The sequence below is a fragment of the Asterias rubens genome, chromosome 10 (assembly GCF_902459465.1).
Source record: "Asterias rubens chromosome 10, eAstRub1.3, whole genome shotgun sequence".
In the NCBI taxonomy this organism is placed as follows: domain Eukaryota; kingdom Metazoa; phylum Echinodermata; class Asteroidea; order Forcipulatida; family Asteriidae; genus Asterias; species Asterias rubens.
Window position 1 is genome coordinate 6,878,211 of NC_047071.1, and position 10,390 is coordinate 6,888,600.

General features: G+C 44.4%; 1 long non-coding RNA gene across 1 annotated transcript; it reads left to right on the forward strand.

The window, feature by feature from the left end:
- The first annotated feature begins 6,694 nt into the window (after nt 1-6,694).
- Nucleotides 6,695-9,133, forward strand: LOC117295843. Its single transcript, XR_004519693.1, has 2 exons — nt 6,695-6,847; nt 7,917-9,133. It is a non-coding gene; the product is annotated as an uncharacterized LOC117295843 (long non-coding RNA).
- The last annotated feature ends 1,257 nt before the right edge of the window (nt 9,134-10,390 follow it).

The following is a 10,390-nucleotide window of genomic DNA, read 5'->3' on the forward strand; positions in this document are numbered from 1 at the left end:
TCCTGGGTTAGTTTTCCTTCGGGGAGTGCCCCAAGTAATGAACCCGACAAAATCGGTTATGTAATGGGGAGTGCCCATCTTTGGTTAGTTTTATATCCGGAAGTGCCCCAAGTATACACCCGGAAAATGGGTGTTTTAAATGGGGAGTGCCCATCTTTGGGTAGCTTTCCTTCTGGGAGTGCCCCAAGGATCGAACCCGGAAAATCGGGTGTTTAAGATTGGGAGTGCCCATCCTGGGTTAGTTTTGCTTCGGGGAGTGCCCCAAGTAATGAACCCGACAAAATCGGTTATGTAATGGGGAGTGCCTATCTTTGGTTAGTTTTATATCCGGAAGTGCCCCAAGTATACACCCGGAAAATGGGTGTTTTAAATGGGGAGTTCCCATCTTTGGTTAGCTCCTTCGGGGAGTGCCCCAAGTATTGAACCCGGAAAATCGGGTGTTTTTAATGGGGAGTGTCCATCTTTGTTTAGCTTTCCCCGGGGAGTGCCCCAGTAATGAACCCATGAAAATTGGTGTTTTAATTGGGGACGGAATGACCCATCTTCTTGTTTAGCTTTTCATCGGGGAGAGCCCCAAGTAATAACCCCCCCCCCCCCAAAAAAAAAAAAAAAAAAAAAAAAAAAAATGCTTTGAATGGCGAGTGCCCCACTTGGGTAGGCCTTGCGTAATGAGGCTGGAAAATCTCTACAGGCAAAATGAGGTCTAGTATTTGGAAAGTGCCTCCATCCAGAGATCATGATTTGAAGCTTTTAGACGTACAAAATAAGTTTATACACTTATTTGTGTAGAGCCAGTAGGGGAGATAGCCTTAGCTTTGATCCACACCGGGTCTTCGCCAGATGTATAAGCAAACACAAGCAACATAGCAAAAAGAGGGCAAAGAATGCCACACTTCCGGTTTTGGCGGGCAGCAGGGGAAGGCCCTATAGGAAATGGACTTGGAGGTGTGCACTCTGAAAGTTTGGTGCCTCTGTTGGTTTGGCCTTTGGCCTTAGTTAGCCTTGGTAGGAGGGCGGTATTTATAGGTACGGCTCAGGGGGAGTACCCCCTCAGTTACCCCTTAGTCTGAATGGCGTTGCGTTTATGCATTGAGTATGGTCTGAGAGAGTTCTAAATGGGGAGTGCCTTTATAGCGGTTTTGGCACCATAATATACGAAACTGGCCCGGTTAATGGGGTTCCTATAAGACTAGAGAAGCTTCAATAAAAGAAGCTTCTTAAAGGAGGTTTGGCAGATTGTTTGCACTTGTATCACGGTTGTTCAATACAGGCAAAGTCGGCTCTGAAAGTCCATAAACCTGGCAGGCTTCAGTTGCTTAAGACTTCCCGAGACCGGTTACGATCGTAACGTAGCTTATGTTAATCTGGCTCTACGATCGTAACGTAGCTTATGGCAGTCGGCGCTAAGAAATGACATTTCTATGTAAGATGTATTCATTATTTATTGTCCGAGTTTTGTTTCCTTTTTATACACTTTATAGATCGGTCATTGGCCGTTGGAAGAGTTTTATAAGCTGTGCTTTGAACGGTTTCTCTCTTGATTAAACCTAGGAGTATAGGCGGTTCTTGAAGATATTGGGAACCCATGTGTGGGAGCGCTCATCTTGCTACCCCTTTGACCATGTTGCAGCTCAGGCTGTTAGGCGGCGCAGAGGTTCGTGTTTCTGGGTAGATATATCATGAGTTGTTGCAGGGCCCCCCCGATGGATCAGAGCCAAGTCCTGCTAAAGTTCTTTCAGGTGTTTGCCGGCCTAATTTTCAAGCCCTGCGGTTTCGAGACCCAGATTTATTTGTAGCTGGAAGGTCTGCACGATCATCCCAAGCGTGGAATGACATATTGACTGAGTGCCCTCACGCCGGCCAGCAGATAGGGCGATGGTTGCGTCAGGGCGTAGACTTGTTTGAGTTTTCCCAACCCTTTAGAGGGAAATACCGGGGTAGAACCTTTGACTCGGCTATCCTTCCACCTATAAACTTTTCTAACGCCCCTATTTGCAAGGAATTCACCCCTTTCATTAATGAGACAATTTCGAAGCGCCTTGTAGAGGGGTCAGTGGAGCTTTTGGGGCGGTAAAAAGCACGAAACCGCCGAGGTGTGTCAATGCGCTCACCATCGAACCTCCTCAAAACAGACTAGTTTTGTCGATGAAGGGGCCAAACATCTGGTGTAAGGATACACCTTTCAAATAAGTTCCATTGGGGGATACTGTGGAATTGATTAGTCGAGGTGGAAAGTTCTCGGGAATCGACGACGCTCAGGGATACAAACAAATCCTTCTAAATGAGAGGCCTAGGACCTTCTGTGGCTTCGAGTGGGCGGGATTCTATTTTGTTGACACCTCTCCCATTTGGTTTCAAAAACAGTGCCTATACATGTATTCCTCACTTGGGTTTTGTCTCTCAACCTGGTTAAAAAACAGGGGCATTCACACAGAAGTTTGGATCGTCGACCGTTTCATTGGCGAGTGTGGTGGAGAGGGGAAGTCTTGTTCCTAAAGGCAGAATGTTTGTTTTTGTTTGTTTGCAGGGCTCGATCAGCGACTCGAGTCAAAAGGCTGCTAGAGCGTTGTATGTAGTCTGTTACATGCAGGCACTTGGATACTTCATCAACCTGAAGAAGAGCCAATTGCAGCCGGTTTCATGGATGGTGCATTTGGGTCTAGGGGTTTTTTCAGACTCCCTATCTTTCTGGATCCCGGATAAGAAGAAGTGCTCATTCGCCCATGTTTGGAAGGACATGTTGAAAGCAGGTTCGGTGCTTCTAAAAATAAAAAAAAATAAATAAATAAATTAAAAAATGCAGCACTTTGTCGGAAAATGCCAAGCTCCATTTTAGTGTTCATTGCTGCTTCCCTCTTGTCCGGGAGTGTTGCTCCTTTATGGTCGAGTTGGATGAGGTCACACCTGTTCATTTAACTCAACCGGTGTGCGATGAAGTGCTCTTTTTGCGTTTTGTCGACTAATTTTCAGAGCTTATCCCATGGAGGAAAGAGCGGCACCAGTGACAGTAAGGTGGGCGTCGGATGCCTCTGGTCATAAATGGGGTGGGTATTTGTCGCTTCCCGGTCAAAACGCCATCACCTTCGGCGTTTATTGGTCATCTAATGTGCAATTTATAACAGACATCTGTTACAAAGAGGCACTGGCTTTGTATTTTGTTTTACTGTCAGAAATATATACACTCTTGGACAGAAGAGTCGATGTGCAGGTAGATTCACAAAGTCTCTCCTAGAAGCTAATTTCGGCCTAATGTTGGAATGGGTCCCAAGTGGGGAGAACCAGGCAGATTTTCCATACAGGGAGCTTTCTAGAGCGGACACTCGTCTTGCAGCGTCGATGTGGCACTTCCTGCAAAAGGAGCTCGGTGGAAGTTCGGGGTTTTCATGGGGTCTCACGACACTGCCCTCCAATGTTCCGAAAGGCCGTGATAAGAGAACCTTAAAGTTTTTCTCAAGATTCCCAGTCCCAGGCTCGTCAGGGGTTAATGTGTTTGCATAGTCATGCCCTCAGGGTGAGCAGCTGTATTTTTTCCCTCCCTTTGTGCTCATTCCAGCTCTGATCAAGCTTTTTAGTGTATTTTGCGACACGGTCTTTGCGCCTAGAGCGGAACCCGGTCAGACGGGCGTCCTGGTATTTCCGTCAAGGATATGGAGAAAAAAAAAAAAAAAAAATGCAGAGGGCCTTCGATTCGAGCCTTGGGCATGCGAGTGTCGTTTTCCTGCGGATGGTCGGATTTCGATGGAGGTCCGTTTGCAGCGTTTTGGCAGAGCCCTGTCGAGCAAAGAAACCGGAGTTGGTGGTTCTAGACGGAGGTGTAAACAACATCAGCAAGGCTGGCGGTGCAGGAGTAGAGGAGTTGCTGAGAGTTCTTGCCTCGGCGGGTAAACGTTTGTAAACCAAGTGTCAGGGGATAAAGTTTGTATTTTCTCTCCAACGATTGTATAACTCAGTCAGACCTAGTAGGTCAGGTTCATTTACGGTTTGGGGGAGTATGACATCACAGAGACGACTGCAAAGATTACTCAGGTCAGTTTTGGTCTTGCGTACCAGAGTGTACGTGGATTTAGATATTTCGCTTAGGTTCCTTTTACCCCCAACAGGTTTTGGTAACCGTACTGTTTTCTTTCCTGTCATTGTCTCTCAAGCCCGACCGGGTCAAGTCGAGGCTTAAAGAGTTGGACTATCGTTTTGACAAGTTTGACATTAAATACGCGGAAAAGGAGTTTGGTAAGCAGTTTGTCGACCTTTCTTTGGAGCAATCATAGCTCAGGCTATTTCACTGACGGCGAGGGCTCGATTCAGCGACCCCAGAGGATGTGGCTTAGTTTAAGCGGATCGAGACTCAAAGGGTCGAACACAGGTTCATGCCTTGGGTTGTGGAAATTTTGGAAAAAGTGGACCTTTTGGCTGTGGGTGTGAGCGACATCTTTCAGCCGGAACAGTCGATTCATACATTGGTCAGCTCAGGGCCTATTTCAACACAGGTGGAAAGACACTTCCTTGGCGGCAGAACTCACAATGGGGCAACCCTTGTATTTCCTTTCGAGTGCGGAAATATTTAAAGGCAACGAGGCTTGAGCAAGCTGAAGCCCGGGTGACGCCCAGACAAGCAGTCCCCATTTTCTCGGACAGGATCAGGTGGCTCGCAAACGAAATCAGGAAGTGAATAACAAAGCTTCAGGAGACCGACCATGTACACTTCGTGGGGCAGTTCATTTTGTACATAGGGACTTGGCTTTCTTCTTGTGCCTATGGTGGGCACTAGGTCGGAAGACCTAGGGTGAACGAAGACCAGTGAAATCACTAAGATTTATGGCAGAGATCCTCTTCTCAGCCACACTATTGGCCAAACTGTACGGCAAGGTGGCTCATCTCTCGTTGTAATCCCCAATTAGATAGCAGTGAAATGGACCCGGCAGGGGCTTTGGAAGGCATGGTCAGGTTTGCACGGGATACGGACATCTACTGTACACCGGATCACAGGTCGTTGACTAACAAGCCGTTCACAGGAAACGGCCCCACGAATTGCCTTAAACTATATTTCTCAGCTTCGTCAGATACGGGTGACCGCGTCTTAAGACCCTACGGTGGAAGGGCGGGAGTAGCAGCCACTCTGCGGTTGCAGGGAGCCACGGACCAGGAAGTGATGGATCACTGCGGATGGGTGACACAGTGAGCGTACAGACACTACACTTGGATAGATGGATAGAGTAACCAGGCGCCGCACCACGGTTCTTTTAATAAGGAAGGCCATTGAGGATAAAGGAAAGGAGCGGCCATCACCAGCAGACCAGGCTGGGGAGTTATATCGGCCCTAAACTCCGGCTTCAAGGCTGAGAAGGCTTTTAAATCTCCAGCAGGGCAGGCAGGTGGTTAGATATAGCGCTTTTTCACTCCCGAATGGGTGTCTCAAAGCGCTTCATACACAAATGGAAAACAAGGGGACAATTAAAATAGCCCCAACGAATACCGAAAGGCATTATCACTTAAAAATCCCAATACACTAGAGTTTACAACATTGGAATTTTCCTAATAGCCCCAACGAATACCGAAAGGCACTATCAACTTAAAAATCATAATAGTATACACTAAAGTTTGTATACACTAAAGTTTACAACATTGGAATTTCCCCCGGTTGGAAAGAAAGAGGGGACAGGTAACTAAGCCCGACGAGACCGAAGGGCACTAGTGTTAAATAAGTTTTAAAATTGACTGCTCTTAAAGTTATAACTACCTGGAAAAAATCTAACTTCCCCTAATAAAACCACAGCTACATGTTGTTGTGATAGAAATGTACCCTATTACTGTTCTTTTTCTGCTTAACATGCCATTTTAGCAAAAAATCCCCTAAGACATGTAGGACGGAGACAAGGGGAGGCGGCAGGCTGAACCAGTCTTTCAAACAAAAGCTAGGACACAAGTGATCCCAAACTTGCGCTCCCGCCTTAATTTCCCGCCTTGCATTCCCGCTCAAATAAACTAAGCCCCTGATTGGTCAAACCTCCCAAAAAAATGAAACCTTAAGCCGTGTCCGAAACGACGACTTCGGATACAGCTAGTCTAGATCAGCGCGTCTACCAGTGTTGAAGAATAGGCAGACGCGCGCGATCTATCCGTAGCTGTAGCCGAAGTCGCCGTTTCGGACAAAAAACCTTTATCATCAACAACACACCCAGAATAATTAGCGCCACCAATCTCTTGAATATTTGCACACCACACATGCACCACTGCGCACGCCCAGCAAAGTCCGTTTATGACTTTATGAGCGTTTACGAATCGAAGGCTCAGGCTCAGGCTCAGGCTTGGGCTTCAGACTGATGCAGCCATTTTGAAGCCGCGTACGAATCGCCGGAGGCTGAGGCTTCGATTTATGAAAATTTACTTTGCGTTAAAAATGACGGATATACAAGTAGGTACGTGTTACTCGCACTAAATACCGACAACTCACGACCACTCACGACAACAATTTTTAAATGCACTTTAACAGAACATTTGAACATAAGTCAACCGTAAAATGTATGCACAAGAGTCATATGCACCCAAATCATTTTCAAACTGTTGAAAATAAATTATTTTTAATTGTAAAAAAGGTGTTTTTTTACCCGAATCTAGTAACGAACGGTAATATCCGCCATGTTGTCTTTTTTGTAGTAGACGACTGGCATTCATCAACTTTCTTACTTGTATTAACTTTCATTGTTTTATTTTATCATGTAGGCCTACAGTACAAGTACAATGTAGAGTTGGAAGAGTGACTTTGGTGTGAGGAAAACCACCAGGCCGAGGTTCAAGTCTAATACTTTTAATAGGGGCAAAAGGATACTTGAACACCGCCCAGTTCTGTCAGGTACGGTATGAATCACATAATTGGTTTTTACCCATATACACCGATGTGTGTTATATAAGCACTGTATACTCGGTACTTACCTGAGTTCTGTGAAAACAAAAATCACAGGCAAATTACTCAGGTGGGATTCGAACCCACAACCTTTGCAATTCTAGCGCAGTTTCATGCTAAACTAGACCACCGAGTTTGCCCAGTGTAGCTGAGGCAGTTCGAATCCTCAATTTTAGCAGCCAGAACTACAAATGATAATAAAATTGCACCGGGTTATGAGTATTCAGTTTGGTTTTTACTCCGGTAAGTATTGAGTATTATAGTGCTAACGCCACATCGGTGTATATTGGTAAAAACCAAAATGAATACTATAAATATCAAGGCTGTGGCATTATTCACTCCGAAAAAGACGACGGTCTAAACCCACCCGTATACACTGTGCGTAGTGTGTAATCACACCGCACGACCCACCCATATACACTGTCACATTGCTGAACACTCGTCGTACGACTACTGTGCACAAGTCATCCGCACTCGTACCACTAACCGCAGCATGCGGAGGCTGTGTACGGGGGTGTCGTGTCGTGCGATGTGGTTAATTGTACGCACAGTGTCCAATGTTTGCGGGTGGGTTTTTACAGTGGCGTTTTTTCGGAGTGACAATTTGACTGCCTTAGCAAGGCTAACCCGACATCCTTTTGAGATGTTTCCGATAAACAGTGGTGATCTGGACTTCCAGAGACCAAGTCAATCCCCCCTTGAATGTTAACCTTTGTTTTTTATATCTAAGTGGGGGGGGGGGGGGGGGGGTAAGAGAAAGAAAACTCTCTAAACCAACATTAAGCCCAAGAGCTAAAAATCAATTTTGTTTAAATACATTGTACAATGATCACCCAAATGGTTTGATTAATGCTATAATTTTGCAATTTATAATGTTGAGGGCTGCATTGATTATTTGATCTGATACATGTACTCAAGCATTGATTATTTGATCATATTCGAGCATTGATTATTTGATCCTACTCAAGCATTGACTATTTGATCATACTCATAAGATTGAATCTTCTTCTCATTTCAGTTACAAGGATCTGCAGAAAAGCAGCAATATGAGAAGCGCAACATGTGCTAGCCAGTTCCGCATCAAAGCGAAAGACCTGTTAGTTCATTTCAGAACAATATAAGATGTCATCAGTAGGCCTGGCCAACAAGTGAAGTTTACTACTCATCTAGTGCCAAAACATTGTAGTCACGACTTTGACACTAGTTGCGACTATTTTAAACTCCTAAGATACATTGCGGCAAGTTGTTTTCCGCAGGCCCAATCAAGTAAAATTTGTGCTAAAAGGATTGAAGTTGTTAAGAATAGTCAAGAGCGACACAATGGGAGACTTTCCAACGCTAGGTGGCAGCAGACTTACTGGGTAAACTTCCATTGTTTACGTAGTTATGAGCTTGCGCATAATTCTGAGAACAATGGCTTTACCCGGTAAGTCTGCTGCCACCTATCGTCCTAGAAAGTCTCCTGTTGGTTAATCAAGCAATAGTCGTGACTGTTTTTGTAATAGTCATGGTAGCACGTCGACTATCTGAGTAGTTGAAAAATGGTATTTGTAACTCGACAAGGCAATCAATAGTCTCCACTTCGACACTTGTCACACTAGTTGCTCAGGCTTAGTCATCGGTAGAGGAAATATCACCTGTGATTCAGCAGAAGAAACTTCACCAGTGTCGATAAAGATATAAAGCTCAATTCTAACTCTGTAAAGTAACATAAAGCAAACTGACCTGTCCTTATTTGACAATTTTTGCTAGCAACTTTTCTACAGCTGAAAAATACAGTTAGAAAAAGCTTGACAATTCCGAAATACTAACCTTACAGTTGACGAAATAATCATGGTTCGTGACTTTAAAGTGGACATCATCATAATTGCAATGAACTTAAAAGATGTTAAGTAACCTAACATTTTCCCAACCTAATGAGAGAACACAAACAATTATTTATTAGCAACATCTTTGTAATCTTAAAAAAGTTATTTAAAAAATCAATTGCTGTAAATTGATACTTCTTTTGTTTAAAAGTAACTCAATTTATGATAAAATAAAGTTTTCATTGTAGTGCAGTATAGCTTGTATGCAGTTTTTACTTGATAGTCAGAGTATGTCATTTTTATTCTAAAAGAATACTCTAGTTTTCAAATAACAGAACTTACCTTTCGATATTTCCCTGCTTTCCAGTTTCAATGCAAGGCATGTTGTTGACATATATTACAACAAAATAAAGCTATGTTTTCAGAACATTTTTGGTCCGTTTCGTTGTTGATGAAAACAACCATCATTTGTTGGCTTTCACTAAAATAAGTCATTTTTCAATCAAGTGAAGCTAAAAAGTGGGCTGCTTTAGTTATTACAAGTTATTGAGGTATTTTTACAATATTAAACCATCAGAAAGCTTATATGCGTTTTTACAAATGGTATGGTTTTGTGGTGGGGTTATTATTATTATTTTTTTCAATCATTAAATAAACGCCTCACACAAAAAGCAGACGACGCACGTTTATTCTCGTGTATTATTATCTTCCCCCATGATCCACCCCACGCGGGCCACATGAAGCCTAAGCCAGTGAAGCCGAAGTGTTCGAAACAATTTCGTCGCCATGTTGTTTGTGAAGCCTGAGCCTCACTGAGCCGGAGCCTGAAAATCCCAAGCCTGAAGCCTCAAGCCTGAGCCTTCGATTCGTAAACGCTCTAAGCCTGTACCTAGCCTAGGCCATACCTTATCGTCAATACCGGTGTGGCGGTTTCAACTTTCCGCTGTGTTCAGTTTTCCGAATGACCAAATACGGTAGCATTACGTCATGCGATGCCTGCGCACAGCAAGCGAACGTAGTCCATTTTTAGTGCCGTATTGAGTTATCCACTACCCTCCGGTAGATGTTATGGCGGCGTCCACGAGTCGAGTACAACTAGCGGCAAACGCGTGGATCGTATGAGTTGTTTTTTATGCAAGCAGAGTGTGACCTGCCTAAAGTTGTACCAATGAATACATGTAAAGATGGGGCAAGAGATTATGTGACTACACAGACAAGAATCGTAATATAAACAATTTGGGGGTCACTGCTGAGAGAACTACAGTACTCGCCAGGGTACTCGCGGCGGTATCTGACAGGTCACCTGGAAAACTGAACACGCCGGAAAGCTAACACCGTTCGAACAGCGTTTTGATATGTCCGACTACGTCACCCAGAAAACTGAACACGGCGGAAGACTGAAACCGCCACACCGGGGCGCGCGCGTAAAGCTGGGAATTAGGTGCATTGTGGTCTTGCTGGTATCCAAATTTGATCCATATATATCCCACAATGCACCCCATTCAACAGTCTGCGCTTGCGCATTGGTATTTGCGATAAGGTCTATGCACTTGCTGCTATACAACACGCATGCGTGCAACCGCTACGCCGGGAAAACCGGAATGCTTGTATCCTCCTCTTACCAGTTTTCACGGTATTATGCCTTTTTCTCTGAATTGGGAAAAAAATAATGGTGCCATATATC